This window comes from Sparus aurata, chromosome 6 (assembly GCF_900880675.1).
Source record: "Sparus aurata chromosome 6, fSpaAur1.1, whole genome shotgun sequence".
NCBI lineage: Eukaryota > Metazoa > Chordata > Actinopteri > Spariformes > Sparidae > Sparus > Sparus aurata.
In genome coordinates, this window is record NC_044192.1 from 26,825,282 (window position 1) to 26,839,204 (window position 13,923).

The 13,923-nt window shown below is 40.7% G+C and overlaps 1 long non-coding RNA gene across 2 annotated transcripts; it reads right to left on the reverse strand.

Moving 5' to 3' along the window:
* Positions 1 to 3,587: 3,587 nt before the first annotated feature.
* Positions 3,588 to 7,206, reverse strand: LOC115582918 (uncharacterized). Of its 2 annotated transcripts, XR_003984272.1 has the most exons (5): positions 6,379 to 7,204; positions 6,190 to 6,272; positions 5,422 to 5,649; positions 4,681 to 5,202; positions 3,588 to 4,469 (listed from the first exon to the last, which is right to left on the reverse strand). It is a non-coding gene; the product is annotated as an uncharacterized LOC115582918 (long non-coding RNA). The 2 variants fall into 2 exon arrangements; XR_003984271.1 differs by having other exon boundaries at positions 4,681 to 5,649; positions 6,379 to 7,206.
* Between the last annotated feature and the right edge of the window lie 6,717 nt (positions 7,207 to 13,923).

Here is a 13,923-nt window from a genome sequence, read left to right on the forward strand (position 1 = left end):
GTTGTGTTTTTTTTCTTTAATGTTTCCATGGTGCTCTGTGAGCGCTGCTGGAGAATGATCATTCACATATTTCATGCTCCCAACAACACGGCATAGAAACATTTCCTTGGATTCATTTATTGAGGAAGACGTCTTATTTGTCATACCTAGAGGCATGAGGGGAGATGAACGGTGGGTGTTTTATTTAAGATTACTTATAATGCGGTTTTCCAGCAGAGGCGCTGAAAGGGGTTAGGGGGTGTGCGTTTCTTCTCTGCCTCCTTTTGAAGGCGTAAGTGTGCTGCATTTGCGGCGTGGGTGTCTGCCCATCAGTGCATCTAAAATATGAGCTGGTTGTCTTAATGAGGGAGTGAGTGTTTAGTGACCTGTCCATTCACAGCCTATTGATTTGGTTTGATGTCTCTGTAAACAGCCGAGCACTTTGTGGAGATGCATAGCGGGCAGGATCATAAAAACAGACGCATCAGTCATCGCGCAAACATACTCGTTATGTCACCACATGGCTGCACACGGGCACCAAATCCATTTCTTAAAAAGAGTCTAATGATTTCCAAAGTCCAGCCAGAACTGTAGTTAAAAGTAATGACAGCTTCCTAAAGATGCATGTTCTGTCGTGCTTAAAATCTCTCTGAATCTGCTGTGATTTGGAAATGAGTTTTTTTGAGTCCTGTTATAAATCATTCCAGGCAGCAGGGGCAGTATATCTGAGTCCTTCACTTTGATCCTCCTTGAACTGTTGGCAGACTTATATTGTGAAATATCTATAGGGCTCACTGAGATGAAAGACGGGCAAAGTAGAAGATAGAGTAGTGACTGAAAACAGTTTTAAACAGGCATCAAGTCAAATCAGTTTTACTTATAAAGTCCAGAACTCTACAGACTAGCTGCTCTGTGGCGCTGCACTAAGACACAGATGTGCTTTGAGAAAAAAATGCTAACACCTGAAAGGCAACAAACTCACGATAACAATACTAACATGCTGCAGAGTAGCATGCAAAAAAGATTAAGGGTGCAAGGTTACAAATGCATTGTCATTGTTGTTGTTGTTGTTGTTGTTTTACACCACAAGGGTTTAAAAATGAAAGTAGGTTTGAGTCCTTTGTGCTAAATTCACACAAAAAAACTATTCCATTATCATAGTTTAGCTTGTTAGCATGCTAACATTTGCCAATTATCACAACACACAAATTGTAGCTAAACAGAAATTCACAATGTTTGTTTACAATAACTCCCAGGTAGAAAACCAATGTATCATGCATTCTGTAAGCTTGCATTAGGGATGTGCATCTTCAACACTGAGGCGATACGATATGTATCTAGATACACTGCCAACGATACGATACATTAAAGATTCATATAAAACAACCACCGATAAGATACGATACGATTCTCCCACCTACTGCGATACAGTGCGATACAGTACAATTTGGTTTAACACAATGCGATACAGTGCGATACGATGCGATGCAGAAGAATATTGTACAATGGAATACAAAGTGGTGCAGATAGTTCATGTTCATTCTTTATTTCTACAGTGTGCTTAACACTTTCAACAGGGACAATGGGAAACTAAACTCTAAGCAGTGCTGCCTTTTGGCAGTTATAAGCTGCTGAATGAATGCAAAAGTTGTACAGATTGACACACATGTTGTCACTGCCCACGACTTGTTTGAAATGGGTCTATATCTCCAACTTTCTTCCTCCTTTTTTTCTTTACATCTTTAAGCTCCATGTTGCACTTAAGCTACACAATCAGTGATGCCAGTTAAGTGTTACCTTAATCTGACCACTACGAGTAATCTAACGCATTAATATTTCCAAACCAGTAATCAGATTTAAGTACTTATTCAAGTCATTTTGCCTTACTATTATTTTTGTCACTTTCCTTCGAAAAAAAAAAATATATTGGCTTTCTTTTTGCGTCTCGGTGAGTGACGTCATGTATGCGAAAAGTCACGTTTCCAGCACGAGGACAACTCGCGTGTAACCACGCTGCGAGACAAACACTAACATTGTGTTACCTCCGCTGGTGCTAACCACTGGAGCCGAAGGAGACCTCTCTGTCACATTAACGCCATGTCGCCGCTTCAGGTGAGAGCATAGATTGGTTGTGCTCCCTGTGTGTTTAATCGCGGCACGGCACATTTTACAGATGGCATTTCTCAAGCTGACCATCTCTTTATAAAAGCCGAAGTGTCCACAAACACCAGACTTGTAAGTGACCAGCGAGTGTATCTCTTCTTCATCCATGCTTACTTTGTCTCTGATCGGCTCAGATTTCCAGCCTGCTGTTTGTTGCTCTGCTGACCCCACCTCCAACTCGCGTGAGACGAAACTCTGGCTGAATTGGCCGATCGCGGCCGTGGTGATGAGAACGGAAACAAGCACTTGGTCCTACTTCTAAATTAATTTATTTTAAGTATAGATACGAGTCGGATTTTATCGATGCAGAGATTTTATACACGATACATCTCGAGTTCATCCAGATATTTTAACCGATGCACACTTCTGTCATCGATGCAACCACATCGTAAATGTTCATACGAATGTACCGATACAAATCGGTGAATCTCACCATCCCTAGCTTGCATACAATTAATTGTCTTTTTTAATGATGCCATTTCAGACTGTATAGCCTACTGCATGTATAAGCCATCTAAAATGCACAATTCATGCAATCATTTCTTCTAAATGTCAATACTTTGACCAAACATTAGGTTGGAGACCTAATTTATCTGTGTGGTCACAAACACAAGAAAATGACAGCTTGAGTTTACCCAAAGCTAGCAGTTAGGCTGAGATGTGCTGTTGTGCAGATATAAGTATATAAAATAAGCACAGTGGTCTACTGGAGAAATGTAGCCATTTGTCTGCAAGTCTGCTTCTGTCGAGGGAGAGTTCATCCTAAGGGGAACAGTGGCTGTTCCAAATTTCATGGCAGTCTATCAATGATCGTTGAGATATTTCACTTAGTGGCACAAATGTCAGTCTGCAGGGGGCAGTAGAGGAAAGTTGGGGGATCAGAAAAGTCATCAGGATTCTTCCTCAGGGGACCATGATTGAAATTAGTGATAAGTAAAAACTATTAGCTAATGGTGGCACAACAGGAGGATCTCTATAGTCATCAGTGTTGTGCTAGTTACTGAAAGATAGTAACTAGTTACAGTTACTAGTTACTTTGTAAAAAAGTAACTCAGTTAGTAACTCAGTTACTTAAACCAAAAGTAATGCGTTTCTGAGAAAGTAACTTCTTAGTTACTGTAAAACATTTTTCCAATGCTCCCATTAAATAAAAGTTGATTGATTGAGTTCCCCTCTAGCCATCATTTCAGTTCTGTACTGATGCTGAATAATACAAACTTAAAACAACCGTTTCAATTCATTTGCATCCACATCACTGAATCTAATCATCCAAGCAATATAATCCGTTGTGCACCAACACAAACCTTGACACAAACACCAAAGTATTTTTTCAATGCCTATTTATTTCAGTCAGGCCATAAAGTCTTCCATAGGCTATAAACTGCAAGCCTATCTTTCTTATTTGGTATTCAAAAACAAACCGCAAAAAATTAAAGTGGCTTAAAAGCAAATACAGACATTCTGATATAAATAACTGAAATTCTGATATAAATAAACAATCTGAATTATTATTCAGAATCAAGTTGGACAAATTAATGTGCTTTCACTTAGCACCTAAGAACTTCTGTTTAAGACAATGAAATATGAAAATGATGCATAACACCACCAGCTGCTCAAAATCAAACCTGAACAATGGTCAACATATCCATGAAATAGGTGAGAGAGGGAATGCAAGTTATAAAGTTTCATACCAGCATTTTATGCCAACTAACAGAGTGAGCTGATAGACCATTATTCAAAAAAGGGAAAAAGGATGAGCTCACTTATTTAAAATAACAAGAGTGCTTACTTGCAGAGATCTGAATGATTGTTTGAGTGGAGAGTTAGCACTGAAACCAGTGGTTATACCTCATGAGAAGCAGCTTCTCAAACCTTTTGTCTTTGAGCTTGTTCCTCTTGGGACACAGTACCAGACTTCCCAAACTGAACAGCCTCTCAACAGGGGCGCTGGACGGAGTAGCAGCATTTTTCTTCAGAGAGACTTCCTTTATTGTGGGAAATTGTTGGAGAACATCCATCTCTGTTTCGGCTGTTCTCAAGTAGGATATTATCTCAGATTCGACAGAACTGAAGGTGTCATCGTCCTCCTCAAAGTTAATAAAGTCCTGTGCTTTGGAGGTGCTTGGTGTTAGTGTTGTTGGTACCTCTGGTTGCTGCACAGGGCCAGGCTGAGGGGTAACCTTGTGACACTCTGCTGCCAGGTATCCCTTCACCATCTCCTTCTTCGCCTGGTCTTTACACCATCGCAGTTTGAACATGAGAAGCGAGGCAGCCGCGTCCATGGCATCTTCGCTTTCCAAGACGGCGGCAAATCAGGTTTTGATAGCCTGCAAACACACAGCGACATAGGTATTAGCATTAGTAAAAGATTCCCTTTTGAGTAAAATCAAAGATACTTAATCATAAGAAACATCACTCAGATTTTTATGAACGGAGACTTGTGGGTATTACCAATATGACTACCAGTGCCATATTTTACATAGAATGTCTTTGGTAAAATATACATACATTTCCATGTGTTGATGGAATGTTTCTTACCTGAACTATGGCATCAGGTAGGCCCATTGCCACAGTCAGACCTTCCTTCTTCTCCAGTGTCTTGGCCATCAACACTTCAAGGGTGGGCAGGAGGGTGCCATAATAGCAGTTGTCCTCTCCTTGTAGGATGTCCAGAGCGACGGTGAGTGGCTTTGTGATGGCACAGTACTCCTTCAGGAATTGGAGTTCCCTATCACTAAAACATTTTAGGCCTAAACGATGACAGATGGTGGTTAAGTCATTAAGATGAATTTCAGTTATGCTTGCCACAGCATCGTGAAAAGAGTTCCACCTTGTTGTGCATGGTACCGGGCTTTTTGGAGAACACTTCCCCCACTGTCTCGGAGGCCATGGTTGACCTACTGGCCTTGTTCCACAGTGCAGTGCACTTTGCCGTAGCACTTCGGTAGATTCCTTTGATCGCAGGATTTGAAGTGAACCATTTTTCAAGATCAGAGCATGAGACCAAGTTCATAGTATGAGAGGCACACCTGAGATGTAGTGGCAGAACAATCCCGTACTCTGTGGCAGCATCAAGCACATCATTAACATCTGTGAAGGTGACCTCATTATCATCATCACCACTATCATCACTATCATCATCAGGGGGCTGATACATTTTAAATGCCTTTACAAAATTTGAACCATTGTCAGTCACAGTGGCTGTGACCTTTGTTGACAATCCATACAGAGAATGAATATGGTCTATCTCGCTAGCAACGACACCATAAGTGTGACTACCTTTAATCCGTTTACAAGCCAAAGCTGCTTTCTCATGTTTCAAAGTAGTTGGGTTTATCCAATGAGCTGTAACACCTAAGTAGCTCCTGTTTTGGATGGACCAAATGTCTGCTGTGGTTGATATGTAGTGTAGCTCCTCATATGCTTTCTTGAGCTCGTTTTCCATTTTTGCATACTCTTTCTCCAGGTAGTCGGAGAAGGTTTTCCTTCCCATCTGCCGTGTGCCACCTGTTAAACCAATAATTTAAACATATTAGGTGGATCACAGTCAAAGTCGTATTGCTACACAGAATAGACTCAAAATGATGCCTTGTAAAAATAAACTCTCATTCTGAGCTGTTATGTTTTTACATTCATACAAACTGACATCTTTAAGAAATAATAACTTAAGGATATTCTGGTAATGGAAAGAAAGACAGTCACAGAACAAAACAAAAACTATGTTGGACGCATTAGTGGGACATGTGCCTGCTTTAGAGAACAGAGTCTCTTTAAGTGTTTGTTTATACAGGAGAGTAGCATGAAGGAGAAGGTTGGGAAGGTAAAAGCAGCCAAAACGTGTCCAAACACAGTTCACCATATTTCAGTTTCATTGTGTCTAAAAATGGATCCTTTCTTGCGTGTGTGATTGCAGTGGAGACACGAGCAGCGCCCAAGAGGCGCAGTAAACAATGACGGTTGCCCTAGCAACACGTATGTTTTGCTTGCATGCAAGTTCCATTTTATCATTATTATTATTATTATTATTATTATTATTATTATTATTACCTGTGCACGGCACCATGCTGATGATCTGTCTGAAAGCAGGGTCCTCCACTGTGGAGATGGGTAGCATGTTTTCCACTACATATCTGAGGGGGAAAAACACGTGTTTTTATCTGTAAAATTTTACCATTGGACTCTTGGAATAATAGCCTGATATTGCTAAAAGAGATCCAAATAAACAATTAAACATACCGTGCTATTGTTTTATCAAGTTGTGCCTGGCTATGGGTCCGTCTTTCGAACTCCAACCGCTGCTGCTTGGGTGGAGTGGGTGTGTGCTCGCTGCTTTGACTCTTGGTCTCAGATGCTGCGTTAGCTACCTTAAGGGGGGTACACACTACAGGATAATCGGGCCGATTTTTGTCCCGATTTCCCTCTTACGATCAAAGCCAGCAAAGGCCCGATTATCTGATGTTTGCAAAGGACATCGTGTCTGATTGTCCTGTGGTGTGGGGTGTGTTAAGAGTGATTTTGTCCGGTCGGATCCTCTCGGAAGGCGTTGGAAGGAGGGATCGTGAATAATGAACATGTTTAATATTTGCGATTAGAAATCCTGTAGTGTGTGGGGTGTTCCGAGCGGAGCCGAGCACGCACAGCGTGTGATGTCACGTGTACCGGACCAACAGCCAATCAAGACGCGAGCTGAGTCAGCTGTGTTTCTCCGTCAGCCTTTTATTTACCTGCTACCATGGTTACCCGCAGTACCGGGGGCCAGAGTGCACAGCGCTGCTCTCGAAGCTATCTGTAATACTTCTGATCATTTTTACTCACCTCCAACTCGCGCTGTAACGCATACAGCCCACACTCTCGCCGTCTCCATTACTTTTTCAGCCAGTAATAGGCCTAAAACAACCACCACTGCATCTTCCGGTTCGTTCGCCATGTTTGTTTACACTAAAGTCACGTTTGACCACGCAAGATTTGCAATATTGCGCGTGAAGAACCTGATACTCTGCTGAAGAATCGGTTAGTGTGTGGTGTGCACTACGGAGAACACTACATACTATAAGATCAGCAGAGAGAGATCTTGTACGATCTGTCTTTTGTTATCATCAAGTGTGTGGTCTCCTAATCTGTGAAGGTTTGAAAAATCCTGTAGTGTGTACCCGCCATTAGCTGCTAACTTTGTCGAAGCATGCCGCTTCTCCAGGTGCTTCAGCAGATTGCTGTTGCTGTTGTTCTCCGTAGAAAGTATTTTTGAACCGGGACACAGTCTGCAAGTTACCGAAATTTTGTTTTCCCTCTGCTCTCCAGTTGAAAATAATGTGAATACCTCCACGAGGAGAAACTTATCTTCCCCTTCTCGCTCGCCATCATGCCGTGCCCTGACCTGTCCAGTCCTCTTCATGGCACGTGTTTGATTACGTTGGGACATATATATATATATATATATATATATATATATATATATATATATATATATGTATATATACATAGCTATATATATATATATGATGAAAAAATTATCTAGTAGCTGTCAGAGAATCAGCAAGCTTATTAGGATGAATCATCTGTACCAAAGTAGGAAACCAATCAACAGGTCAACTGAGAAATAGCCCAACTTTCTAACTAAAGTAATATCCAACACACTCAGTGCGTTTACATGACAGTCAAGAAAACCGAATTACTGGGTTAGTCCGACTATGAATGGATTTTTAAGATGCATGTATACACCTTAGTCTGACTGAAATCAGACTGGATCGGATTTCTCATAGTCAGATTAAAACACCTAGATTATACGATTGATAGTCGCATTACTCGTGCATGTATACGTTCTATCAGATTGGATTTGGATTTTGCTTTCTGCTCAGGCTCGAAATTTTTTTCCGGGGCCATGAGCTGGAAGTAAAGGGCAGCAGCGGTGGTGTCTTTCCTCCGAAATAAGTGCAAGCAAGAGCGCCATTGTGCATCTAGTTTGTGTAATTATCATGTACACCATATACGCGTACTGATTTATAAAAAGATGTGTCTCTTCTCATTTGGGAACAATTGACACCACTATTGGCAAATGAGTAAGATGTGCATGTGTTTCTTTTATATATATATATATAAAATGTGAAAATAAGTTTCACATTTCTTTATGGTTTTATTTAGCTTTTTGCAAATGTTTAAAAAAATATATACCTTAGGTATTCATTCAAAGAGTCAACAGTGCTGTCCTTGCTCATAAACCAGCCTGTGCATTAATGCTCGGCTGACACGACGCATGAGGACGGTTTATTAAGCTGTATGTCTTGCTGCTTGCACACAGTAGCAGCTTTGTCCTGTGGTGGGGCTCAGGGGTTGGCTCCAGCCAGGTGAAATGAGAACAAACAAGCTGTCAGAAGTAATCACATCTCCCAGACACTGGACATGTGAATGCACCAACATATCTGTCCATCAGTGCCTCAGAGCCAGTGGCCAGTGTCTGGGGTCCCCCTGGGCCACATCACAGACTGACAGAAAGGTTGGCACTGATGAGCTCTGTTGTCTTTATGTTCCACAAGAGAGGAAATTAAGCCATTTTTAGAATTTATCTTGGAATTGAATTGAGAATCGAGCAGCATGGACCGTGCTATGAGATAATTATATTCACATTTATGTACAATAGGAAATAAATTGAGCAGATACAACGGCTTGGCTTTAGCACACATCGTCCCAAGACTGAAAATCTATAAAGCTGCCAATGACCAGTGTTTTCTGAACAGCTGAAATTTCAAGTGGAAGCTCCTCCAGTGAAACGCTCGCAAACAGGTGAGAAACACTTAATTAATGAATCTCTTAAATGCTTATTCCCGGGCCCCATTTAAGTTACTCATCGTTTCAGTTCATTATTTTATGTTCTTAATTTTGTTTACTCCCAAAAGGCAAAAAAATAAAAAGTTTGAGGGAGGACTGCAGGGTGTCAAACACAGAACTGAACAACTGAACAGAGGTGGAATAAATATGCCTCGCCGCTAAATCCGCGAGGGAACATCCCTCCCCTCAAAACCTGTTTACCAGCAACAAAAAAACATGAGCGCTCTTTCTAGTTTTAATCCTCTCCTTTTGAATGACAGGATTATTTTTTTTTTTTGTGGCGAGAAAACATTTGAGATAAGTATCACTATCTCTTCTTCCATCACTCCAACTGCAGGTTATTGAATATCCCAGTGGAGGGGAAAAACTAATTACGAAACGTGTCTGGCTAAGAGAGTTATCTGCGAGATAGCCCGCAGTGCAGCCATGTTTTAGCCCTTTTGTTTTTTTGTTGTGCAAACTAATTAGTTTTCTCCCTCTTTTTTTTTTTTAATGGAGAAATGCTCAGCTGCTCCCCAAACTAGTAATGACCTTCCATCGGAATTATGACACCGGCAGATGTAAAGCTTTTGATTAAGCCCATTTACATGGAGCCCGCGCTAGTTGAGACGTTCAGCTCTGATGCTCAGGATTATAAGTCCCATTCTGTTTTTGCCGTAGGTGGAGTGCTTTTCCAAATTGCTTTCATTATGAATACTAAATCTCTGCCTAAACTTTGATGAAACCTTGAGATGATAGATTTAGTTAGGTTTGCAATTTTTGTTAGAGCAATTTTCTCACAAACTTTATTAAGAAGCTATCACTCGCGCATGAGAGTTTGTTTGCCAGTTATTAATATGAACAACTTCAAGCTAAGCTCTCTATTTAAAAACTGAAATTGACTTGGCTGGAGTAGTGTGGATGTACTGTATTAGTTCAGTATTTTGGTCCTTAACTTTGGGATAAAACAATACAATTAGCCGCTCTAGCGGATGACTGCTCAAATCCCTGAAATGTGTTATACTAATACTCTGTTATTAACACGAGTTAAAAAGTCATGTTGACCATTTTGACACCGCTGCATGCTGAGGTAACTTAAACTACAGTATAGTAATTAAGATTTTAGCCGGTCTGTCCCTTATGAAGCTGCTCGTTCACACATTCAAAGCCAATAATCACTGCGCCCATAAGTAAATCTCCATATAAAACCAAATGTAAAAGGAGAATGAGGAGCAATTTGAGTATGCTCTGCTCGGTGCTTTAGGTTGCACACGAGGCCAATCATCTTTTTGTTTTCTTGAGAAGAGCAGATAGAAAATAAATCACCTTGTAATGAAAGATCTAGTCATATAAACTAAATGCAATTATACAATAAGTTCAAGCAATTCAATGTGTTGTAGTTTGCTCAGACATGGCCGAGACTTGTCTTTGCCTAAAACGCCATATGTATGTTTTGTTGTTAGGCCTCGACATCTCAGGGCTAGGGTTAGGGTTAGGTAAGAAAAGTCAGTATAGAGAGGAGGCTGGGGAGGGACAGTCAGGTTAGACAAGTTCAGGACTGCCGCAGGAGACCGCTGTTTGTGTCAAGCGTGAAATCAGAAATCAACAGTGAGTTCTTTTAACTTAGTAAAGCAGTGAAGTTATACAGTGAACGTCAGATTCTCAGGTGATTTTTAAAAGTTTCAGGAGTTACATATCAATTTTAATCCACAATTTAAGCCACAAAGCTACATAAACCTAGCCATCAATTCTCTTATCCAAACTTTGCTAAACTGCCACAGTATGACAGAGGCTCCGTATGAGCGTCACTGGTGCACTGCAACAGTCGTGTTGTTGTTTTTGGAAATGGTGATGATTGTGATTTTGGGAGACTCAGCAAAACATCGACCTATTCAGTTGCTCAGGTATGAGGTGAAGGTATGCTTCCACCTCTTTATAGGTATAGCTTGGCATTTTAGGAAGTCAACTTATTTACTTTATTGTAGAGCATAGGTGAGAAAATCAATCAAATCCCGTGTCTCGATACTAAATATCAAGCTATGGCCAGCAACTGTTAGCTTATCCTAGCATAAAGACACTAAGCAGACACCATCAACAGATATATTGCTTATCAGTGAGCATAATAGGTACCAGTAGGTTTGTGACTGCTCCTACATATTTATGGTATTTATGCTAAGCTAAGCTGACTGTCTTCCAGCTCTAGCTTCAAATTTTTCATACTGACAAGATCTACTCAGCAACATGTGCATGCTATTCCTTTATGATTGAATATTAGGCTACGCTCTTTGCCACCAGTAACACTACCGCTGTCGGTTCAAAGACTAATTATATTATCCCCTCAATGCCTCTTTACATGCGGTGTTGTATAGCACTACATTGATTGGCCTTTTGTTCAACCCCGAGCACTGAGCTTGGAACACAAATACAAGCAGCGGAACATATGAGATGGAATTTGCTGCTTGATTTGAGACATTTAGAAAACTGTCGGGGTTCAGGGAGCAAAAACAGGTAATGGAGGGCATTTATCAGGACCTGGCTTTGAAGGGAAGGGACAAAAATAATAATGCACTATTCTTTTTCTTTGTGTTAGCTCAAAACCTGGGTGTGTAGAAAGCTTTTTCCTGCCCTATAGGCGACTGAGAGGACAGGAATGGAAAGGAAAGGATGGGATGGGGGATGTCAGTGAGAAAGCAGCAGGAATAAAAAGAGTGTTCTCTCTGTATGTGCCACGGGACCTCACCCTGGGGACTTATCTACCGTGCCCGTGTTGCCGATCCGTTAATAGCTGGCATCATAACTCTCTGCGCGGAGGCTGTTTGCTGCGGCTTCTGTCACAGGTTCATCATTACGCTGATAGCTTAACACTTGGCAGTGAAACAAAGTAGCCTCCCACTGGTGTAGATCAATCCTCTGACGCCAGGAGAAACCCTGAGAGTACATCCACACAGCACTAATACAACCCAGTGAGAGGAGAGAAGAAGGTATATAGAGCTATTCAGAGCTCGACTGTAGAACTAATAAAGTGCTGTGAACCGTTGTTTAACTTGTGTGAAAGGTTTATAATTAAAATGAATGCCAACCGTTAGTTGCTGTAAACGAACACACATCTCTAACTTAAACAGCATTAGATACATTTCCATTCGTCATTTATTTTTCATGATTTCACAAAAGGCTTGACTCTTATCTCTGGAAACTGGGGCTTGACCTTGTCTGATCTGAAGTGAACACCGACTGCTCTGACGAAATGTTGGTGTGTGACGGCCTGAGAATGAGACCAGGCTGCTGAGTGTAGAATTAACAGGTAAGACAATGTGTAAAAACAATAGAAAACATTTACATATGTTGGCAGTGCTTCTATTCTCTAAAAGTGTGCAGGTTGTGTGTAAAATGTAATGGTCAAACCTTCAGTTAAGGCTCCTCTCATGGTGCTGAAAACAACAAAAAACCGTCTCCCAACTTATAAATGACTCCCCCTGGGCTGCACTGACGAAACACCATAAGACAGAGACTTATGAAGAGAAACAAAAATTTTAATATTCTATGCTGAAAAACACATTTTGCACATTTAGGTTTGAAAAGATGTGGCTCTGAACTGATGTTGAGAGCCTCTAGTCGAGGCTGGATACAGAAGCTGGCTTATGAGTAAGGATACTTGTTAACATCTGTCGGGTTCACCTGAGGAGATGGTAAGATTCAGCTCTCGTGGGGCTGTGGAGCTCAAGGGTTTGGATTTTGACATCGCATTACTTACTGACTGTTGTCACTCGAGTTACATAATTATTCACTTTCATCAAAATTATACCAAGACGCTAATTAAATGTAATTACCTCCACCAAGGAGGTTATGTTATCACCCATATCTGTTTGTTGGTTGGTTTGTCAGCAGGATTACACAAGAACTGCTGAGCAGATTTTCATGAAACCTGGATGGCGCATGGGTCTCGGTCCTGAACCAAAGGGACAGGGTGTAATTCTTTCGTAATTCGTGAATATTTCGTTGTAATTTATCAGGAAATGATGCATGGATCTTGATTTTTAAAAGACCTGGTATATTTAGGTGGTTTGTGACCCTAACCCTGAATAAGGCGTTGGTGGAGTTATGCTCTCTACTCAGTGCCATTCTACTTTGTTACTGTAATTTACTGCTTGTTTTGCTTAAATATATTAAAATTGCCACTCATCCAAGTCACAGGTTATCTAATCTTTAGCAAAAAACACAGGCGTGCTCATTGTTATCACATTACGTTAAAAAAAAACAAAAAAAAAAAAACAAAACATTATATTAATTCATGTGAACGGGAGATAGGAAGCCACACAAATGAAACCTACAGAAATAACCTCACATTTACAGTTGTTGTCTTAGATTTCTTTTAAATGAAATCATAGTTTATTGACCCTTGGAATGTCAACTTAATGCTTAACTTTGTTTTTATATAATGAAAGTACCCTATCATTGATTGTTTTGCATGGGTCTCGAATATTGTTATGATAGGGAAGCACCGGAGTTTGACAGAGGTAAGGACTGAAAGGAAAGTGCATTTCCTGATGTTTTTATCAAGAATAACATGTGTCACATGACCTCTGCAAATCATGTTACATTAACAACCCACAGAGGTTAAGGCATTTTACCCACTACCTCTAACTATCTTCCCATACAGTACTTGTATAGACACACACTCACACACACATATATATATATATATATATATATTTATATATAGCAGGGATACACACAGCACTTTATGTCCATAGCTGTGGTGCCTTCATGCTCTGCTGTACACTGTAGACCCATTGTACAGGTTTGTTCCCTGTGCTCTTTGGGCTGAGGCTTGTCAGTTGCTATCACATTTGGCTTAAGAGGCACTGCTATTAGTGCCCTGTTCTCAGCAGGGTCACTGCCTTTACAATGGTTTCCCTCTGCACTTATAAAGATTGCTGCGTTTGTCTGGTCTGTTGTGGGAGTATAGGGAGACCTGGACCC